We start from the raw sequence: 22,997 nt of genomic DNA, 5'->3' as shown, positions 1-22,997 counted from the left end.
TGGGCCTCACACAGAACAGCTCTTGCCCTCAAGGCAGACTCATACCAGGTGAGGCTCTCACACACAGCCCAGCCCGCCCTGGTGCAAACCAGCTTTACTCTCCTTCACCCTTCCCTTGTAGATGTGGAGAAACTGAGACACAGGCAGGTGGAAGGCGGCACACTGATTGTCAGGAGATAAGACAAAGACATGAATGGTTTCAAATAGCTTTTCCCCAAAAGCAAGCCCCATCTCTCTACCAGTCCTGTTGCTGACAAGGAGCAAAATTCATCCCATCCAATTACTCTTCAGCAAGAAAATGAGGAAAAAAAACAAACAAGCCCCAAGCCAGGAACCAAGCGTGTTTGTTCTTTCAGCTCAATCAGCCACGATCCGTGATGGCAACAGCCACAATACCAGACTAACACAGAGAATGTCACCACCAAGGAGCATGCCAAGGTGACCTGGGGGGCAGTGGCAGAGCTCCCTGCCCTCTCTACACAGCCCTTAACCTTCCCCAGGATGGGGAAAGCCATCTCGGGTGAGAGCAGAGCTCAGCAGCACTGCTCTGGTCCAGACCATGGGAACCCCTCGGACCAGATTCCTCCTCGGGTTCATCGCAGTGCACGCTTCCTACAGTGTCAAGGCTATGAGAGGGTGATGGGGCAGTGGAATGGATGGGAAAGGGGACACCCCATCACCCCTCTGGCATCCGCAGGCCACTAGCACATCTCCAGCTGCCCCTGCAGCCGGGACTCTCCCAGGAGGACGAGGCAAAACCCAGCCCCAGCACCTCCAGCCACCAGCCAGTGGCTTCTGTGCACCCAGAGCCCACCGAAGCTGGGCATCCCTCCCCTCACACCACGGTGGGGAGCCGCGGGGCATCGGGACGTCAGCAAGCGCTGGGGAGGAGACGGCGGCCTCCTGCCTCCTCACCATCACCTTGCTCCAGCCAGCGCATCCCCGCGGGGGAACCAGCGAACTCCCGCGAACTGGCAGCACCCCCGACGTAGCGCAAGACCGACGGCTCTGCCCGCAGCCGCGCCCCGCAGCACCCCAGCACCCCCCGGCACCCGGCTCACCTGCGCTCCGCCGCCGCTCCCCCCGGTACCCCGCGGAGCCTCAGGCGGGCAGCGCGGCGGGCGGCGCGGCGCGGCGGGCGGCCAGGGCAGGGCACCCGCAGCCCCCCGCCGCCGCCGTGCCCATGGCCCGCCGCTGCCGCCGTCGCCCGCAGCGCTCAGCCAGGGCCCGCCGCCGCTGCTGCCGCCGCCGCCATGCCGGCCCGGTGCTCCCGGTCCCCCCCGCCAAGCCCCGGCCGGCCGGCGGCGGCGGGCGGCTCTGCGCGGTTCTGCGGGGCGAGGGCGGGCGGTGGCGGCGGCGCGGGGCGGGGCGCGGGGCGGGCGGAAGCGGGCGGACCCCGCAACCCCTCTTCGGGGGGCTATGGGGTGATGCGAGGGGCCGCCCGCCCCGGGGGACCGGCGGGTATCGTCCCCTTTTCCCCTCCGGCCGCGCCGGGACGGTCACCTTCGGTGCGTGCCGGGGGACTGGGACTCCATCGGCGGTCACCGGAGGAACCCCTCGCCCGCGAGGTGCGCTCCTGGCAGCCGCCAGCTCCATCCCCAGCGCAAGCATCTCTCTGGTGCCTTCTGCGGGGTGTCCTCCCCAAGCCCCGCACCGCTGGAGGCAGTCCAGGCAGGCCTGCAGGCGAGCACCGCAGACCTCCCCTCTGCGCCCTTTCGCCTTCCAAGCAGCCTGGGTGCTTTCCCCACCGCTGCTGGGTGCGCAGCCGGCCTGCCCCGGCAGGCATCCACAGCGGCGGAGGCTCCGTGCCCGAGCACCAGCCCCGCTCTGCCTGCCCTGCTCCTCCTGCAACCCCCTCTGCCCGTGGCACTTCGTGAATACCCCTTGCCATGTTGTCATCCGCTCACTCAACATCATGAGACCCTTCTGCAGTGCTCCATTAGGGTTGGTTTGTTTTTAATTACATTTAGACATCATATATGATGTGCAAACATTACCACCTTACTCTTTATCCCTTCTCCAAACGCATGGGGCTGTCTGCTCACCCATCCATAGGTAACTCCATGGTAACCTCACTACTCCCTATCTGGGAAAAAAAAAGATCAACAAAAGCTTTTAAGGAAACTACGTTATCAATGAACAAAAGGAGGTTTGTGTGCATTTCTCATGAAAAGATTGGGAAATGAGGGCTGGGAGGGAGGTTACCATGGATTTGGGGAATTCAAGTACACTATTAGCTGGCTAACAGCCTCAAGAAAGAATAGATTAGCAAGCCACAAATTCCTCCTTTGAAAATGTGACTGACTTCCATTATACCTCTTTCCAAATCCACCCGTTCTATTCTTTATCAGAGCTCCAAGCAACTCGTTTGCTCAGTACAGAACTTGGACTTGTCTGTGGATTGCTGGCTATAAGCTTTTACAGCTATTGCAGCCACACTCTCTGCCTCCCATTTGTGTGCCACCAGTGCTCATTTTGGCAGCAGGGTGCCTGATCCCCCTTGGTAGCTCAGTAGCTCCATGCTGCTCTTCCTCCAGAGCCCTTAGGGAGATCCTGCCTGACCCCGGCAATCCTTTGCTCTCCATTTCATCAGTATCTTCCAAAAAGCTTTTTTGACATTTCAATTTGAGAGAGTTCTTCAGATTCATCTGCCATAGGAAAGGGCACAGTACGTGTGACCTGCTCACATCCTCCATGGCAGGCATTACGGTAAAGAAAATCATTTTGGGTCTATGCAAGGCCCTTCTCTTAGAGCTTTTTGCAGGCATAGGAACCCAACAAGCCAGCACAGCATACCTGCCTGCCTCCTCATGATATCGGCACAGTCTTTATTACACATTTATAGTCTCTATTACACGTTCTCATGCTGTCAGCATGTCCTCCCTTAAAACTTGTCTCATCCTAGAGGCTTACATTTACTTCACCCAAATAAATGTCCTCTCCTGTTTGCCTTGTTTGAGCACAACGTGCACTTTCGGAAAGCTGGCTGCTGACACCTAATTGCCTCCTTTACATGGTTATTTTAAACCCGTTGGCATTTTTGCCCTTTACAGCTACGAAAGGAACTTGTACAAAACATTTCCAGGATGAAGTCTGAGAAGATGCAACAAAGCTCAGGATTCATGCCATAAAGACCAATGTCTCTCTCCCTGCCTGTGCATGGAGACATGTCTCACAAAACAGAAGCTGTTCACTGTGGCATATTTAGGATTTGTTTGTTTGCAGCCACCTGCTTATATATACCTGTCACTTTTTCTTTCTCTGTTTGGAAGCTGGGATGGAGCCTGCTTAAAAGCAGGAGCATCTCTGAGAATTTTCCTCTTTCAGCAGCTTCTTTGGCCAAGTTTCCTTATTTTTGCCCAGTTTTCTTTCCAGAAGCCTGTTCTGCAGTTGATGTTAGGTCAGGGTTGGAAAGCTGCGGGAAACTCTGACATGTGCAACTTGCTCCCTGTCCTGCACACTGCCCAGGAGTGAAACACAAAGTGATTTCTCTTCCTTAGGTGCTGAATAGCTGCCCTGGGGGTATTCTCTGCCCTCCTCACATGTTTTGAGGCTCATTTCCAGGTACAGTTAATTCAGAGAACCTCCTCTGGCATCTTCTAGTCTCACAATGTGACCACCACATGTTATCCATCTCTTAGCCCACACTTCCCATGGATGCTGTGCCAGTAAAGCATCCTGCACTGCATGTCCCCAGCTCCTTGCTGCAGGATGAGATAAAGACTGCTGGGTTTCCACTGCAACACTTGTTGCCCTTCCATGGCTCTGCTCCGTGCTGGATTAGCCTCTTATTGACTAGCTGCTCTATTGCTCTCCCCCAGGGACTCTCACTGCCTGTGATGACAAGATGAGGGGTTTCACCACCGAATACAACACTGGAGGAACCTCAGACGAGATTCTGCTGGGGCTTTTGGTGGTCAGAAACAGCAGTAGAATGGAGGTGAGCCCAAGATGAGAAACATACAGCACAGAGCTCGTGGAAAGCAAGAAGGGGGCTCTTGTTCTCTCCAATACCAGCAGGCACAGCTACCCTAGTGATGGAGGCCTGGGTAAAGGAAGATATGGCACAGGTATCATGTGGCACAGGTATCATGGAGCAGTGAGCACAGCCACTGATCAGACCAGTGATGATGGTGGTACCAATTGCTGTTGTGAGAACACCTGCCCTGGTGCAGCCCTCATTGCCCAAGGAGCAGCTTACAGGGGAGATCAGATGAGGACGGAAGGTGGGGACCACAAGTGGTCAAGTGGGGACCGATAGAAAAGGGATCTGTGCATACCTGGGTTCTCTCTCTTCTGCAAGAAAATCAGAGCAGCCCCCTCCTACTCTATCCCTCACTCCAAGCTGGAGTGAGTGGGAGAAATCATGACTACCTGATGGCTGTTTGGCAGTTGTCGTGAAACAAGCCTGACAGTTGTCAAGCCAGATCCTTGTCGCCTGGTTATAGCTGCACTGTCACGACATGGCAGGACTCTGGTGCACGTCCCACCCTCAGCCCTACCTGCACAAAGCTCCTCAGACTCTAAACCAAGTGAGGAGGTCCTTTACAGGCAGAAATGAGCTCAGTGAGATTTGGGGACCAGCATTCAACCCCAGCCCAGCAACCAGAGCTGCAGCATCTGCTCGCGGCTCAGTGGGAATAGTCAGAGCGTGTTGGGGTGATGGTTCAGTCTCTCCTGCTGGGTGCTGAGGGAAGGCTGTTGTGGAGTAAACAGCCCATTAAACCAAGAAAAAACTAAAATAAGCTTGCAGAGCCCAGTGGGGTGGGAAGCAAACAGCTCCATCAGTGCTTGAGAGCTGGTACTTTATATAAGCAACAGGCTTGCCAGCTGAGAGTGGAGCAGCGGCACAAGGGAGCAAAGCTGGAAGCAAGGGGAGACCATTGCCTTTTCCAAAGGGTTTGTCACCAGCAGGCAGGACACACCAGCACCTGCAATTGTTTCAGGACACTATAGAGCTGCTCCTCTGCAGGGGATGCTGCGAAGGGTAGCAACACAGGCGACACAGACCTGGAACTTTCAGAACTGCAGTTGTGAGGAGGTTTCTCCCTTCACCTTCTCTCTGCCCAGGGTCACTGATGTGAAGCTTTAAAGACACTTCTACAGCTTTCACAGCCAGGGAACGTGGGGCATGCACAGAGCTGGGATAAAGGGACCTGCAGGGTGGGCACAGGCACCCTTCACAGGCTGGGGACTGTGGTCCTCAGGGTGTCACAGCGACTCCTGAAGCATCACAGAGTTGTTTGGTAGCAGCATCTGCCCCACTCACAGCAGTGAGGCTGCCAGGCCTGGGGATGAAAGCCCAACAGTGGCCATGGCATAGAGACCACAGCCTCCAAGTCATCACTTTCCTGCCCCTCCCAGATTTGCCTCTTCAGTGCCCAAAGCCCATCTTACACAAGACATCCCTCAGCCCAGCCTCTTTCTCTTCAATCCCCAAATGCCTCAATTAAACATGTAATTAGAAATGCATTCCAATTACAGCAAAACAACCCTTCAAACTGGGGAAAAAAAGAGCTGTTCTTCACACAGTAATTTAGCTGGATGAGTATTAGTTTGCGTGCCACAGGCACTCACTGGAGGCAAAGCTCCATGTTTTCAGCAGGAAATGGGCGATTTTGTCTGTAAAGAGTTACATGGTCAGCTCAGTGCTATTGCTCTAGGAGTGCTAGGAAGCCTTTCTGGTCCAAACAGACTGGGAAGCCCTGGATTCACATCTCATGCTCCTCCCAGGAATGGCATCCTCTGTACCAGGGATGCTGCAGTCGCTCACATCTGGGCCAAATGCAGAGTTGAAAGACAGGGATTTAGCAGGTAGCAAGGAATTCCCTTGTGGATTTGCCTCTCAGACATGAAATCAGCCTCCCTTGAAGATATCAGCCTGAAGTGAAGCTTATTTGGAAAGGGACATCAAAGTCTCCCGTCCGGTGTTATTAAGAAGTCATCAGTCCTACACAGCAGATTTTTCCTCACCATGGAGGACAGGAAAAGGAGTTTCCGTTTCCCACTCATTGCTGATTCTCCAGAACCCTGTCAGGTATCACCTTTGGGATCTCACACGTATGCGGTTTCACCCCAAAGCTCAGGGCAGGCCAGGGGGCCAGGTGCAGAGCAAGCTCCAAACCCAGCCCTGCATGGACACAGCACCCAGGGAACGGCACCTCCATGGTGCTGCCATGAGTGCTGACCCATCAGGAAGCTCCCACAGGACCAGGCTGGATGCAGGAGAGGGGATGGATACCGGCCATTTGCTCCATCCTGGAGCAGCAAATAAAGAGCACAGAAACACCAGAGGCATCCAGGGAGACTGCAGCTCTCCAGCTCCTCACCTGACTAGACTGGTCCATCTGCACAGAGCTGCTGGGGCTGCCAGGCAGCTCAGTGCTGGAAGCTAAATGCCTTTGCAGATTGGATCTGTTACCATGGCTTGCTTCTGCTGTTTTGATTCCAGGCTGTGGTAGGAGCCTGCTGGGGTTATCAGTCACCCATGCTGGAATGCAGGACCTGGAGGGCAAGGTGTTAAATCTTTTGCTCCCTATGCCACTGTCAGGGCATGAAATCATTCCCCCAGCATGGCTGCAGGTCTTTTGCAAGGGAGGGTCAGTGGCCTCTGTCCCCTCCATGTCACATGGAGATTGGATCTGCTGGTGCAACTGATCCTGCTACAAGGAGCTGCATGGACTTCTACCCTCCTCACTCCTCCTGCTCTTTCTCCCTGCTGTTCAACTAGTGGTAAAACAGGAGCAGTTGGATCTTGAGGAGAAAATAAATAGCTTTGATTTGGCCACGGACAGAAGATGGAGGCATTTGCTAGAGAGCATCTGACAGCTCAGGAGAGCAGGCAGAGCCGGCTCTGAAGGAGCTGCGGTAATTACATCCTCTAATTCACTAACTCACTCCTTTACTACCAGCGGTTGCCATACTCCAAAGCAGTCCTGTCACTACTAGATTCCAGGGCCCTACAGCTCCCACCCCATCTCACCCAAAACATCCCCACGTTCCCCTGGACGCGGCTGAGCTCCTGGGGTCAGACAGGGAGCTCATCACGGCGGCACACACGCTGCTCATTCGGCAGTGATTTACCTCCGCGGTGGCAGACTTGATTCATTACCCTGCTCCGTGCACACTGCTGCTGGAGGAGCCGGCAGTGAAATTACACCTTCTGCTCCACACCCCCGCTTCCCGCACCGTCTCCTGGCCAAGCCGCTCTGCCTGATGTTATTTTTAGCTCCCAGGAACTCTGCTCTTTTTCTTAATGGGACACGAGCACTATGGAACGTGCTCGCATCACTCCAGCCGCAGCCTCACGTGCGGAGCAGCTAGGCAGTCGCCTCTCTCTCTCCAGGGACAGGGAGCGAGCAACGGATCCCACTGCAGAGAGCACCTGCACAGGGTAACACCCCTTTGCCCCTGTGGTTCCTTTTGTGCCAGGCTATAGCCCCATCTAGGTCTGCATGTTGCTGACTGTGTCCAACACTTTCCTACTGCATCCATTACCTGTCATGGGATGGAGAGCAATCAAACTGCTTTGGTCCCTCTTGGAAGCTGGGGGAGGCTGCAGAAAGGTGTTACAGGGGAGCTGTGTTGGGGTATCAGAAATGCCCTGGAACATAACTAGGAGGTGCATCCTCCCAGCCCACCCTGGGGATGCTGAGGCTGGGTACCAAGCTGCTTATTTGTAATGCTAATGAAGGGCTGCTGGATGCCACAGCCGCTCAGGCGCCTGCTGCTCCAGGAGGGCTCTCCCCTCCAGAGATGGGGAAACTGCTGCAGCTCCTCCTTTTCCAGGCCCTGACTTCTACCCAAAGTAAATACACAAGGATTTGGGATTCTTACACCCAGTGCTGCTGGGTTGCTCCAACATGCCCAAGAACAGAGCACCTCCCTGGAAGCCTCTGGGTGCCAGGGAGGAAGAGGCCAATCACTATTTATTGAAGTACCTAAATTAGGAGGCAGGAGTCTAATTTTAGGCGCTTGGTGGTGCCCTTCAGAGTGATGAATTAAGCACAGCAAGGGCTTGGGTGTGTATTGCTCCTTTCCATTGTTCCTTTCTCTCCAGTGGGAGAGAGCCTGTGTCCCTGGTGCTGTGGCAGCATCCTGCTGCGATCAGCCCTTGCTGCCAGCCTGGAGCTGCTCAGACATGCTGTAATAGACCAGGGGACCTATAAACCCTAAACAGCAACTTTACAGCTTGTTTTGCATCCAAGCCGAGCTGTGACTCAGCAGCAGGGGAAACCTAGGGCTATAACCACCCAGTGCTGAGAGCATGTACCCTCTGTGGGGCTGAAGACACTTTCATCTGACCCATACATTGCACACCTGCAGCAGAGATAGGCATGCTTCATTAATGCTATCAATTAAGTTTCCCAGCACTGAGAGGGAGAAGAGCATCCCTGCATCAGGGATGAAGCTACCACATGGATGTACTGAGGTCAAGAAGGGAGATAGCAGGAGTGGAGACCTCCACCACCCTCTACATCCCACTGGAGACAGACAATGCTCTGGCTCCACACCACCCATGGCAGCACAGACCCTTCCTGAGTTTTACATCATTTCATGATCCCCAGATTTGCTGCCCTTAACCCAGCCAGTGCTGAATGTCTGCTGCTGGAGGAGCCCTCCACCTTGCCCTGTCCTACAGGCACCTGTGGCCACCACAGACAGCCCAGGCAGCACAAGGAGCTTGAAACCATCTGTGGCTGAGCAGAAAGATAAATGGAGACCAAAGCGCCGCGCTGGCAGATTGCTGCTCTGCAATTGCCCCTTGGAGAACACCTTCTCTGCAGCCCCACCAGGCTGCTGCTCTCGTTCAAGACTTCCCAATCACTGTAATAGAGTGAAACCTTATTTACTGCCCTCATCCTGCCTTTCTAAAGCGGCCACAGGCACACAGCAGACCTCTTCCCTCCTGTACTAACAAGAGCGCCTTAATGGCTTTTCTGCCGCAGCACAAATCAACCCCAAATAAACACGGGCTGTAAGTGCTGACTGGGGAAGAGCTGAGGTAGGGAAGGGCAGCGGTGGCAAAGGTCTGGCCCTGAGCAAGGGACACGCATGCCACAGCCCTGTGTCCATGCCAGGCAGCTGGGAAGCCCTGGGATGTGCCCCAGGGACATGTCAGAACAGAGGGGCTCCCGAGGGCCGGGCAAGGCTGACCAGGCAGGACCTCCCCCCAGGGGGGATGGCAGGAGGGTGGGAAACCCAACAGGCAGAGCTGCCTGTACCCAGGCCCAGGGTGGTGGGGCTCATCAAAACCTCCTTTTCCAGGAGGTGCGAATGGATCTGCGGTTTCAGGAAAAGCAGGAATAACCCCAGCCATGCTCCGCTCCCATGTGGGGCCATGATGATGAGACATGAGAGGGGAGGCGCTGAATGACCGGCACACAACTGTCACACCAGAGCATGAGGATGCAAAAGCATCCCACCGGAGCCGCAGGAGCGTTGCATTTTGCAAGAGCATCTCAAGGCTGCCGATTTCCTCTGAGGAGCTTCTTGGCCCAAACCTCTGCAACATTAGAAATGCAAGAGCATTTTCCTAATCAAGCAGCTCCATCAGCACGGGCAGTGCCAGCTCCCATCAGTTCGCTATGACGCAGGCTCTCAATTACCGTGCGCTAACCGAGGCTCCACCGAGAGCCTCGTTGGGAGAGAAACTCCCTAATGGAGTCGGGAAAGAAACATGGGTATGGAAAACACTGATGTCACCTCTGGGGCTCGGCTGCTGTGGCCACAGAAACAGCAGCTCCTGTTCACTGTCTTGGTACGGGGCAAAACTGCTCCTGAGCAAATGGATGCTCAGAGGGCAGAGACATCCCTCTCCCCAGCCCCATAAGAGATGACTTGTCCCCAGCCCTGTGAGGTTATTGATTTGCCAGGGCTCACCCTTGAGATGCAGATGTGCACGGCCATCCTCTGTGGGTTGCCATGGCAATGCAAAGCACTGCCACGTCCCCATCCCTGTCTTGACCACAGGACAACAATGCGCCCAGGTGGCAGGTTTCCCTTGGGGCAGGTCTGGGGCTCGGCATGCCTTCTGTTAAACGCCTCTGGGGCACATCCCATGTCCTTCATCCCACCTGTGCATCTGCAAGCAAGGGCTCAGTGCTGAGATGGGAGGAAGCGAGGGGCAAGGCATCGGCTGGAAGAGACTGAGCTGTGCTGCTGCTGGCCTGCTAGGGCTTTCTCCCTCCAGCCTGTTAACAAGAAGGGTTTCCTCCAGGAGTCCTCCCTCCTCACATGCCCCGCAGTACAGACATGCCCTGTGCTCCCTCACCTCAGATGCGTCTTCATCCTCACAGTGTCTACTGATGCTCCTGCGTGCCTCCAACATAGCTGCAGGCAGCAGGGCTGTTTCCCTGGCTCCTGAGCAGCCTGCTCACAGCAGAGCAGCTGCAGAGGCCCTGTGTGAATGACCAGGGCTGTTTTCAAAAGCAAAACTGGCAAAAGAGGTTTTGGCTCTGCAGCACGCTCCCAGGCTGCGTGAGAAATGCTTTCATGCTAGGTGAAGACTTCATGCAAACAGCACTGATGGCCAAAGGATCTTGTACCATAAAAGTGATGTTTTCCAAAAGCAAGAGCTCATTCATACTGACAGAGATAGCTGCTTATTTAGGAAAGCGTAAAACCTCAGACACCTCTCACTCCTGTTGCATCCAATGAGGGTACAAGCTCTGTTGTAACCTGCCTGTCCAGGGGAAATAACTCCTATTGTTGGTGTCTAAACAACCATAAATCCACAGCCAGAGAAATTGCGGTGGTGGAATCAAAATTCACCATCGATTCAGCCGGCAACCAAATCCTCTCCAAGCAAAACCAGAGGCTGCCTGTGACATTCCTTATTTTAATCTATGTTGCAATGAATTAAACATGTTTTAATATCAGAAATGAAAGATCAAGGATCAGCAGCAATAAATCCTCCACACTCATTTTCCGTATTAAGCCGGTGTGTACCCAGGGCAGGCGCGATAATTAGAGTCGTGCAGTGATTTATCTGGAGGAAGGAACTGAAGGCATTTGGATATTGGCATTCTCAGTCTTGGCACGCGTTCATGCCCCTGTTCCCTGCCTGCGTTATAAATCCCTCCACGATGGGGACCCTGCAGGGCTGGAAGTGCTGGTGCAGTGGGACATGGGTCTGGTACATGCAAGGAGCCCCTAGTCCCAGGAGCTCTCTGTCAATGTGACTTAAAGGGGACCTGACGGATAGCAAGCCGAAAGGAAGGATGTACCTGGGGTCAGAAGTGACCTTTGCCTGGCCCTGGAGGACTATGGCTGCATTCCCAGAGGGATGGTAGGAGTAACATCACCTGGGAAGGACTGTGATCTGCTCTTCACACCTCTGCCCTTGCTCAAGCACTCCCCACTTCGGGCACAGGGGCTCCTATCCTGGGATGAGAACGTCGCCATTTCCAGCATCATCCCCAGCCCCAGGAGCTGAGCATTTTCCTGGGTCATTTCCCAGGCTCTGGCTCCAGCACAGAGGGGCCAGCAGCCAGCATCTGCATTTCAGACATGCACTGCAGAGACGAAGGCACGGTTACACGCGTATTTCTATTCTCAACACTCAGTTCTCGAGCTGTTCATAACTTTTTCCCATCTTTTCACCCCTTTGGATAGGAGACGGCATTGTTTCTGTCAGCACAGGTGTGAATTCCTGTGGGCAGTTCATGCCTTTTGGAAGGTCGGAGAGCACTTCTCTCACTTTGGAAACGCATTTTCCTCCCCAGCCTCTCCAGTGCAACGGGGCTGTGAAGTATGGTGGGTATTCCTTCAGTGCTAGGTGGGATTTTGGGGTGGCCTGCTGAAAGCAGCTGGATGAGTCCATGGGCCTGAAAACATACAAAGAAGGAAGGAACCTTCAGCTGGGCTTGCAAAGATCTGGAAGCTTCATACCAACGATTTCATGGCTCAAGGGCTGCAACACGAGAGGCTCTGTTGATGCCTTTGAATACTCCCCCGGAGGCACAATCCCCTCCAGAAATGCATTCCACACATGCACAGACTTCAGACACTTGATCTTTCTCCTTATCCTAAGCAGTACTCCATGGATGCCCCAGGTCTGTGGATCAGTAGCAGAAGTACTTGCCCTAAAGGAAATGGAGGCTTTCACCTCCTTTTCACATGGGAAAAAAAGCTGGTATCTGCTCAAGGGCCTTGAAAGCACAAGGCCCATCAGTTCATGCATTGGGAAGCTCATGGTTTGTGGGAAACACTTAGGACATTACTGCAGGCCCTAAGCAGGGGCATACATCCACATTAGTGCCACTGATAACAGGTCCCAAAAGACAAAGGGATCCCACACCTTGTGCTTCAAGGGCTTGTGCAGTCTCTACTGCACAAATCAAGATCAGAGTGTGGCTGGCTGGAGCACAGAGGCTGCCGGGTTTGGCTTTGCCCTGCCAGGGTGGGAAGCAAGGTGCCAACCCTGCACCCCAGCATGGATCCAAGATGGGAGTCACACAGCAGGGACGCTGCGCTGCAGCTCCAGCTCCTCCTGCAGCAAACCCACTCGGCATCAAACTCTTTCAATCAACATTATAAATGACCTAAGCTGGCACAGACCATTACTGCCCCAAAGGTCTCCTGATGCCCCAATCCCACCAGCACAAAACACTGCTGTTCCTCAGTATCTCACCATGTATCTCACAATGTTTGGTTTTTCCTTCAGACCTCAGCCTCCAAAATCACAGGACCATTTGAAAAGGTAAAATTTAATGTATTCTTTGAGGATTGAATTTCAAGATCTCATGAATACCCAGGGATGCTTGGGGATGCACATCTAGAAGAGCGGGATAAGAATCCAAGAGCTGGTGTTTAAAAATGAATGAATCAGGATTTTCAAGTCAATTCTGCTATATTTAAAGGCCCGATTGTTGAAAGACCACTGTCAGCACTGCACATGGTGTGCAACCCCAGCAGGAGCACAGCGCAGATGCCCCACTGCCAGCAGCAAGGGCACAAGCTGCTGTAAGCACCGGGGATCCAAATCTTTCTGGGGAGGGATGCGAGTTACAGCCTTCCCTGACACAGGGCTGAAGGATAACAACTTGGCACAACTCCTGCCAAGAGCAGATCACTGCAAAGGTTCATGGGGAAAAGCAAGGTTTAGGCCAAGTGCTCCTATATCTCCTTGAGATCCTGTATGGGAAAGCTGGAGCAACACTTTTGCCCAGGGGGAATGCCCCTCCTGGAGCTGGATGGTGCTGGGTCCTAAATTAACTCAAAACAAAGAGATTGTTCCCTTCCTTAAAGTAGCAGCAGCCACAGAAATGGTCCATGGGATCCTTGCTGTTCAGACAGTGCCTGCACAGCTCCCCATGGCAATGTCCTGGCTGCTGCTCGTAGGAGGGAAACACTCTCCCTGCCCACAGATGATGGAGCTGGGAGAAACCTGCCACTGGTGTCCAGTGGAAGAGAGCACATTTCTCCCAGGTTTAAATGTCCTCAGTAACTCCCATGACTCCGCTTGCTACCACAAGATTGCTGCTTCCAGGGCTGGCAAAGGTGTGCACAGCTCTTAAACGTCCTGCCGTTAAATCACAGTCTCCTTCAGCTTGTCTTGGTAGATCCAGGCCACTTGGCACTGCTTGGAGCCCGGAGCAGAGCACTGCAGCAGCACGGAGAACGAAGAGGAATAAATTATTTTTAGCTGCAAAGCATTTGGGTTTTTTCCTCTTTTGCAGAGATTGGCTGAAGGCAGCAAGAGCAGCCCTATTGCATTGCCCTCCCCATCCAACACGCCAAGTGCTCACCATCAAAACACAAACTTAGCTGAGATCTTACAGAAACACATGGGCTTGGGTCTGTCTTTGCAGCAGGGAGGAGGTGAAGCCCTGGGCTGAGCAGATCTGACCCACAGAAGACATCGGAGCAGGCACCGTGCTCAGCTGGGAGCAGTTCTCTGTGCTTGTTACGTGACACACTAAAATGGATAGAGGTGCTTTTGATGTTCCCTTTGAATTGCTCCTCTCTCTTCCTTCTTGTCCCCAGGGTATTTTATTGGGCTTCATAATAAAGCTGGAGGGGGGGCAGAGGAGGAAAAGCTCTTAGAGCTTACTGTAAATGAGCAGAATCTTATCATCTGCCTGCCTCCTTTTCAGACCTACCCTATAATCTTATTTACAGGCTGAATTCCAAGTGCTGGAGTAATCAGCAGGTGATCGATAACTGAGAAAGGCTCCTTCTTGATCTGAAACCATTTAAAGTCAATTTGTTCACCTGCATGCAGGTGTGGAAACTGCTTTTCCTGTGGAAAGGTGCTGTGATGAGAGCCCAGCATGGTCCCCTCCATACACACTGAACCAGGCATCCTCTTCCCTGAGCCTACAGCCTTACCCTGAACTGACTTCTCAGTACAAGCTGGTTAGAGGTTGGGATGCAATCAGACCTTACCCAGTGCACAACCCCTTCCTTGAAGCAGGGTTGGGACCACAGTCACCACTTCTCCTCCCACTTAATCCAGTGTAAATCAGTGGCAACACTCCCAAAGCACAGCGATGTGCTTCTGCCTGGGGAAGGGGGGACCAGTTGCTGGATCCATGGGAAGCTTGTGCTGGGATCCATGCTGGGGAACACTCCAGCCCCTGCCTGATGCTTATTAGCATGACTGCTCTCCCCTGAGATCACTAATCTTACTGTTTCTTGCTTCCCTCTCTCTCCCATTCAGCTTTGCCTTTCATTCACCTGAGGATGCTGGCAGCCCCAGGGTACTTTTAGTTAAACAAACCTCATTTTTAAGAAGGGCTGCAGGCAGGATGGATGGAGAGAAAACCTGCAATCCCTTCATTAACCTGGCAACAATCAGGTGCCTTAATTCTGATGTTACCTCTGGTGCAATCAAGCTGGGCAAAGGGGCCAGGACACAGATACCTGCCCCTCAAGCTGCTGTGCTGGCTGGGCATAGCTGGGACAGAGCCTGCTGGGTCCCAGCCCGTTGCTGCTTCTCTCTCACTGCCTTCTCCTTACTCAGCAGCAGCATCCCCCCAGCTCATCCATCATGCTGGATTAGCCATTACTAAAGCCACCCATTTGCAGGGCTGCAGCTCAAATGAATTGTGTTAGTATTCCAGCTACCACAATGAATGGCCTGACATCAAAACCAGTCTGGATTGCAGGGGGAAAGCAATCAATTATTCTATTCCCCTGCCTGCTGCCAGCACCCAGGCATGAAGGGCCGGAACACACTCTGATCCCTTAATGGCAATTTGAAAACCCAGGCAACAGAATGGTGAATTTAATTTTACTCCATGCATGGCAGGGACCAATAGGATGTTATAAACCCCACAGTAGGATAGGCTGTTCTCCACTTCAGTCCAACCCTCCTGTATGATATATATCCTGCTCCCTGCCCAGGGATGCATACCCCTGCTCTCCCACAGCCATCTCCTGCCACAGGGAGCACTGCAGGCAGTCCAGGCTCCGAGGCAGGCAAGGAAAAGGATAGTAATTACATGCAAAGGAACAGTCTTAATTGGAATGCCCTGTCTATCAATACACCCACCTAAGGGCACTAAGCTCCAAGCACCAGTGTGGGTCTCCTGCTCACTTCCCCTCTTTGAAGTATAAATATAGCAGCAATAATTAGATGAGGGCTCTCTGCCCTCTCACTGGCATCTCATTCTGCATCAGGCAGATGGCACGGCATGCGGTCCTCTGCAGACCCAGCCGGCCATGCTGGGCAGTCAGTCAGCTGCAGAGCATCTTCTGGACACACACTCTCCTGCTGCAGCCCAAAACACTCCTCCTGTGTGTGAAATGATGCGAAATGGCTTCAGTCCCCGGCCACCTCCAACATGATACAGCATGGCTGGGCTTGCCAAGGGGGAAAGCAGCCTGTCTGCTAGATGCAGGTCAAAGGAGCAGCCAGGGGTGATGATGCCCTGTCGTGCCTTAAGGCAACGTGTCCTTTAAACACGTGTCCTTCTAGACGGCCATCCCAAAGCCATGGCCACTGGGATGGGATGAGCATTGTTCAGCTGCCTCCTGCCTGCCTTAGTCCTGGCATCCCCACATGGAGATCGAACCCCAGCCTCATGGCCAAAGCAGAAAGCGCTTCTTGAAGACACAATGTTCACTGTGCTCATTCAGCCTTATCAGCTTCTGGAGTGGGTGCAGTATTTAAATGAAAATATTTAAGAGGCAGCAGGAGGCCTCTTGAAGAGAATGAAAGGAATCATCCACAGCAATGGAGAGAAGAGACAGCACCTGAAGAGGTAAGGAAAGGGCAGCTGTGACAAACAGGCAGACACTCACAGCACAGGGGATGCTCTGCATGCGATTCATGTGCCAGAGTTGCATTGGCAGTGGTGGGAGTCCCAGGGCACAAGCAAAGCGTGCAAAGGTGATTTTTCCACCCCATCCAGAGGCCAGGAGTCTACACAGGTCCCAAGTACTTGAGTACATTTCCTTCACAACTCCTCTTCAGGACATCTGGTGCCATTCCCTTGATGACCAGTCAGCTTTGAGGTAAGGACAGCTTCTACATATAAGGTGAGAAACACCTCGTGGGTTGCAGCGGGTGCACATCCCACTGCATGGCAGGATTTCAGTACTCACAAAACTGAGGTCTCTAGACCTCTGCTGGCCCTCTTCAGAAGGTAGCAGTGTTGTCCCTGCTTCACAACTGAGGCACAGAACAGCACTGGGGAAAGGAAAAAATGGGAGAAAGAAGACAACAAAGAAAAACCTCAAAGGTGAGATCAAAGGTGTCTGGAGTAACAAACAGAAGGCCGGGTTGGATGGGGCTTGGAGCAACCTGCTCTAGTGGAAGGTGTCCCTGTTGCTGCAGGGGTTGGAACTGGGTGAGCTTTAAGCCCCCTTCCAGCCCAAACCATTCTGTGATTCCATGCACTAACCTCAAGCTTCCCTCCCAGCCTTTGGGGCTTTGCAGCCCCCTTCCCTATGTTCTCACAGCCATGGTTTGCCTCCTCTTCTCTCCCTGTATGAGAGCTGTACCCTGACATCAGCAGAACTGAAGTGCCTGTACAGGAGGAGAAAGAAAGATTGATTCAACTCCAAATGCTGCCAAATGCACAAAGCCAACACACTGGGAAAAATAAGGCAGGCAGTTTTATCCTAGTCACATTCAGCCACAGTGACATTAGGTGTTATTTGATACAAGAGAAGAGCCAATATTTCCAAACTGAAGAGCAATCATTTAAACCAGTGTATTCAGAGGATCTGGAAGCGGTTCAGAACAGAAGCACTGGGGAGCAGCTTCTGACTCAGGTTTATCAAGGGCTAAATACATTTCTTGATGGTTTCACCTTAGTCCAGGTTTTCCATTTAAAAACAACCCCCAGGCAAGGTTTCCCAAAGCAGCACCATCCCTACTCTTCTTTACCATCCAAAAGCATCAGCTGGATCAGCACTAAAAACCGATGTGGAGGCTATTGCAAACCCCACGTTTCCAGCCAGGAGCTAAGGAAGCACGAGCTCTGGAGCCCCTGCCTCGCAATGTAAATGTCAGTCACTGGACCCCCCGCCCTGCACCTGCAGGATGTTCACCCACCCTTTGTGGGTGTCTCGGGCACAGTAACGCATTGCCAAGACTGTGAAGTATTAAATGAGGCGTTAGAGTCAAAAGAACACAATTACACATCCGAAGGCCACGTTCCAATACCCTCTGGGTTTGGCTCTGGCTGCCTGTGACGTAAATGGGTATGGATTTATAGCAAACCTGCCCCAGCACAGGCACCAGCACTGGCAGGGTGGCTCCTGCTTGGTCCCCAAGAGCCTGTGTCTAATGCCTGCCACAGCTCAAGCTCACGCAAGGTGTGCTGCTGCACTGCCCCTTGCCAATGCTGGGTACCCAGTGATACTCAGAGCTCCTTCCCGTTCCAAATGGGAGGTGGGGCTTTCAGAGTTCACCCAGAGCCTGAGGCAGAGGGTGATGGATGAAGGATTTGCGGGTTATTGCTTTCTCTATAAGTCCATTCCATTTTGCCACAGGAATAGCCAGCAAGCCTCAGCAGAAAGCTGCTGTGGGTGCTTGTGAAAAGCCCCAGTCAGTACCTTGGTACATCCACTGGCATCAGAGCAGCTTGGCAAGACTGAGCTTCACAGACCTGGCAGAAATTAAACAGGGAGGCTCTGCCAGAATGGCAGAGACATCCTGGAGAATAGGCAGGAAAACAGAGCAGGTACAGAGGGGAAAGATACTGAGGCACTGCAGGCATGGATATCCAATTCCTTGTTAAATAGGAAAAAGGCAGGACTGTGAAGATAATGCTGATACAGTAACATCCCTCAAACAGAGATGAGGCTGCAGGCTGGAGGTGCAGAAAGGCATTCATGTGTTTACACATGGGCATGTAGAGGAAGATAACAGAGAGCACCCATAAGTGTAATACTGGAGAATATGGAAATTAATACAGAAAACAGCCTGGAAAATTCAAATAACCGGTGTCAGGCAAAGGGCTGAAGCATCTTGAGCAGCAAGCTGCTGAGTGCTCTGCAGCTCCATGAGGGAGATGTGGCATCAAAGACATCAGGAGCAGTCACTGGGATCACTCAGCCTCCGGGACTTTTTAGTCGCTATCTTTGCAGTTCTCTGCCGTTATCCTGCATCTGCAGGATGCTCAGCCTCCACCTGCTACAGAGGGGCTCCAGAGGGATGCTTGCAAAGCAGGACTGACAAGTGACAACCACTGGTGATACTGCTCACAGACCTATAGGATAGGGGCTTTAACACAGTGTAGATATTAAGGGAAGGCATTTACAGAGTGCAGCATAGGTGTTAAATACAAAGCCTAGGGCTGTCTGTGCCAGAGTCCCGGGCTGCTGCAGAACAGATGCATTATGGTTTGAGCTCTGCTAACAGGAGAAGATGATGTGGGTGAAGAGCTCCTGATGGGATAGGCAGGGCTATTTCCAGTTCCCCTGTCACAGCTCTATACTGGTGGCTTCAGGTCTCACCTCCACCAAGGGAGCTCATATGGTTGAAGGGAGGGGAAGATTTAAGTACTCTACTCAATCATAGTGTGCCCCATCACTCAAGGGCTCCTCATGATATTGAGAGCAAGGAAAAAGCAATGACAGTGTCAGGATATTGGGATAAGACATCCAGGCTTCCCTGTACAGAAGCAGGAGCTCTTGTTTCAGGAAGCCTGGAAAGCAGCTTCCAGTTTTGCATGTGTACAGCTTGGGAATTTCAAAGGGGGTTGAAGGCATGCAGGTCTACGTCTTCCTAACCCTAACTCCCTTCATTGTACTTCTCCTGTGAGCAGACAGCTGTTTTGTTTGCTCAGGTGAGTTTACTACAAGAGCTGGTGAGCTTTGCTCTGAGGTCCTGTCTCAGCCCCTACATGGCCTGTGAGCAGCCCTTAGCAACTGTCTGACTACACGCAGCCTTCACTACAGGCTCACGTTGTGCCCCTGGTCCTTCTGATTTCTGCCAACGTTCTCTTAGAGCAGATCCGTCACCCACAAACCCCTCTTGTGGGCTTTTGACACTGAATCTCCTGCAGAGTTATCTCTGCATTTATAGTCCCTGTTCCCTGCTCACAGGTATCTTTGTGCCTGGAGACCCATCCACTGAAGAAGGTCTCTGCAGCCTCAACACTTATTCCTGGAACTTGAGAGCATCATTTCTGAGCAGCCTAATGAGGACTGTCTCAGCCTGAGGAGAACCAGTCCTTCCTTGTGCGGCCAGATGCTGCATTGTGCCGCTAGCCCAGGGAGAAAGCGAGAAACTTGGGCTGCGCGGACAGAATTCCTAATGGAATAATTAAACTCAAATAATTCAATTAACACTGCAATTGAGCAATTGCATTTAGAGAATTGCTGTAATTGAACAATATTTGTATTGTCCCAGCAACGAGGATAGGCACAGTCGCCATTCAACAGGCAGAGGTAGACATATGGTGCTAATGAAGGGCAGAAGATGAACGCGAGGTCACTGGATTAAGTGCTTTTCCTTTTCTGGCTAGAGAAGAAAGACGAGCCACTGTGATCCTGTTGCCTTTAAAAGCCTAAGAAACAGAAGAGGCTCTGCAGGATTGCAGGAGTTGGCTTTGCCATTAATTACTTTCTACTGAAAGCTCACAGCCGGCTTGGCATCGCATCAATAAGAGGGCAGCCACAGTTCCTGCCCAGCTAGTCCGTTATCTTAATCGAACGCCGCTTCAGAGTTCACACATCAGCAGCAAATAAGGAACTAAGACTTTAGGATGAATTTCTACCTCCCTTAGCAACCTGAAGGAGCCTGCAGCAAGTGCCAGGCCGGAAGTCAGGAGACCAGATCTCAGCAAGATAAATCAGAGACAGAAAAAGAAACCATTCAGTTTCTGGATGCCTCACTTGTGCTAGCTATAGCTGCATCCTGAGTCAGCACGGCTCATACCAGCAAGGATGCTCTGGTCAGTGGAGACTGCCATTCAATCACAGCACATGCCACCCCCACTTGCACTGCAGCACAGGTCTGGGGAAGGGCATCCAAAGTGGCCACCCCAGTATCTGATCCAAACGAACCCATTAGAAACAAGCACAGGATCTTCAGGTGCCAAGTGCATCTCTTTCACCCAAGACTCAAGCTGATGATCAGCCTTGGGAGAACAGGCACTTGGGTTTTCAAGGATTAACCTCTAACCAAGCAAGGCTTGCACCCTACAGCTTCCTCACCTGTATATGGATGAGTTATGAGATATGGCGTTTCCAGCTTTATCATGTAGCCTGAGATGTTGGGAACAGAAAGGTCCACAACATGGTTAAGAGGGGTTAACCTCGAGTCTGTGAGGTTACCACAAGCACCACGTACATCACCTCTAGCTACTCTGCTCTGGGTTCTTCACAGCTCTGTTATGGTACCACAAATCTGGTGCTCTCCTCCTCTCCCAAGTAATCTCAGTTTTGTTTCCCCAGTTTGTATTTGTTTGGCAGGGTTTTTTTAGGAAAGAGGCAGCTGATACTATCACACTGTTTGCAGCTCCTCTCCCCTCCCACTCTCAGTAACTTCTGAGCTTGGTGGGTAATTACTAGGAGACCTCTGTGCTCTATCAGTGTTAGCTGGAACCACGTTATTTTTTACACCTTGCCCAAGAATCTGGATGGAAAATAAACCTATTGATGCTCCCAAGTCAGGGAAACCAGTGTGCCCACTCAGGCCCTGTCAGGAGCCTGAATCCACGTGGATGACAGGCGCATTCTGCTCTCATCACCAGTGTCCGTATTAGATTCTCCTATGTCCACTGCAAGACAAATCCACAGACACTAGGCTTTGTCAGCTCAGCTCATGGCTCTCATTTGAGGCAAGTTGTCCACCCATGCAAAGGCCACTTGGTTTAACCATACTTGAAGCACATTTTGAAGGTCTTTTCCAAGGCATCCACCTCCAGGAAGGAGCACAGGAGCCTATCTGGGTGGGAGAACCCTGCTGACAACCCCAGGGGCTCTTTCCAGCCTGTGGCTCAGGAGGGCAGCTGGCCATGGACTGCTTGCACCTCAGTGCCCGCTTGTGTGTGCGGAAAGAGGAAGCAGAAGCAGGTCTGTTCTTTCAGGCACTGAATGCCTTGCTGCAGACCTGTGCTAGAGTAAGCCACAGAACTGAGTTCTGGCTCCTTTTCTTTCAAGGCACACAATGCATGTGGTAAAGGGGACAAACTCATCCTTATGACTGGAAAGCCACATGATGGTGACAAGTCTGGATCTGACTCATAGCCCAAGGAATCTGTAATATACTACCACTGGCCTGCTCTGTCCACCTAAGCTCTGAGGCAAAGCTGTAGCATTCATGCCTGTTTACTGTAGGACCCCCTTTTTCCCCCATCACAAGAGTAATCCCAAATCTAGGGGACAGTTGCCCTTGCTTACTGTAGCAGCTCCTCTTCTGATTAACATCTTGCAGACAAATTCACTCCCAGCTTTCTCAGGGAAATATTACCAGTGTTTCTTCAGTTCCGCTTGGTTTTCCATGTGCTTTGGTTTTACCAGGTGTTCAAGTAAGAAAAGCTAGCATTAATGTGCTCCAGAAAATCCTGATGTGCAACCCCAATAAACCCAGACACACACACACACACACACTGTAGCATCATCATAGGAACAACCCTAGCAGTGCCCTGCATACTGCCTGTGAAAGCAGGAACTGCATTAACAACAAAATCAGAGAGATCCCTGCAGTAGCACTTTTACATTGAGCCAGGACACCCAATCTGATGCTTCCAGTCATCACTGGAAGAATCTCTGCAGGTTTAAGGAACCCTGCCCTAGACTTAGGGGGTAGCAAGGTCTCATTGCCTCAGGGAGGTCCCCAGCAGGTTCTCATCAATAGCTGTACACTGTGATGCCCAATTCCTAAACTCACAAAATGCAAACAAGAGTTCAGCTGCTCCAGCATATTGCATGTTTGCTGGGAAAAGTATATGATCTGGGGTTTCAGAGCTGCATTCTGGCTTATGTAGGTGGGAATGCAGCTGCTATTAGCCCCCGTTTCTGCCACCAGTCAATATGCTTGCTCAGAAAGTGGTAGATAGATACTGGATTCTTATTTTAGAGAAAAGAATGAGTGAGAAGAGTGCTGTTACCTGTGTGTGTACGTGCACATGAAACATAGCTCAACACCAGCAGGTGCCAATGCACATTCATGTGCCAACCCTCCAACTACCCTGTTGTACACTAACCCGTGGAATAGCAGTTACCACCAAGTCCAGTCTCCCAAATTCCATTGCTTTCCTCAAAGAAAGCCCAAACCACCCAATTTTCCTTCAGAATGATAAAAGGATCTGGAGCTGTGGGAAACAGCAACATAAGATTACTTTTGGCAAGGGAAGAGGAACTCGGGCTCTTCCTCCCTCCTCCAAAGACAGGACTCGGCTATTCTGCAGCTACCAACAGTAAAACCTCCACCGCACAGAAGCGACCAATGCCTGCGTGTCTAACACAGCGGTTTGGGAGAGACCGAGCAGCGTGGCTCTCTCTGGCGGTGGGATGCTGTATCCCAGCTTTCATGTCACCGGGCATCACAGCTCTGCCTGGAGGAGAGCTGTCACCCAGCAGCAACCGAA

General features: G+C 52.2%; 2 protein-coding genes and 1 long non-coding RNA gene across 4 annotated transcripts in view; 1 reads left to right on the top strand and 2 right to left on the bottom strand.

Annotated features, from left to right (window-relative positions):
* FRMPD3 (FERM and PDZ domain containing 3) overlaps nt 1-1,146 on the bottom strand; it is a 52,354-nt gene extending 51,208 nt beyond the window's left edge. For both annotated transcript variants that reach the window (XM_057429612.1, XM_057429611.1), the window contains exon 1: nt 1,062-1,146. The gene's annotated coding sequence lies outside the window, so the exon portion shown is untranslated. The remainder of the gene's footprint in view (nt 1-1,061) is intronic.
* LOC130610063 (uncharacterized) overlaps nt 1-22,997 on the bottom strand; it is a 138,404-nt gene that overhangs the window by 96,311 nt on the left and 19,096 nt on the right. The gene's annotated exons all lie outside the window — the stretch shown is intronic.
* RBM41 (RNA binding motif protein 41) overlaps nt 1,369-22,997 on the top strand; it is a 65,961-nt gene continuing 44,332 nt past the window's right edge. Inside the window, exon 1 of the mRNA XM_057429617.1 lies at nt 1,369-1,375. The gene's annotated coding sequence lies outside the window, so the exon portion shown is untranslated. The remainder of the gene's footprint in view (nt 1,376-22,997) is intronic.

Source organism: Pezoporus wallicus, unplaced genomic scaffold, assembly GCF_028554395.1.
Source record: "Pezoporus wallicus isolate ANWC-B61680 ecotype Strahan unplaced genomic scaffold, APGP_CSIRO_Pwel_v1 contig_14159, whole genome shotgun sequence".
Classification (NCBI taxonomy): Eukaryota; Metazoa; Chordata; class Aves; order Psittaciformes; family Psittacidae; genus Pezoporus; species Pezoporus wallicus.
The sequence above is the reverse complement of the archived record's forward strand: the minus strand, read 5'-3'. Positions and strand labels throughout refer to the sequence as shown.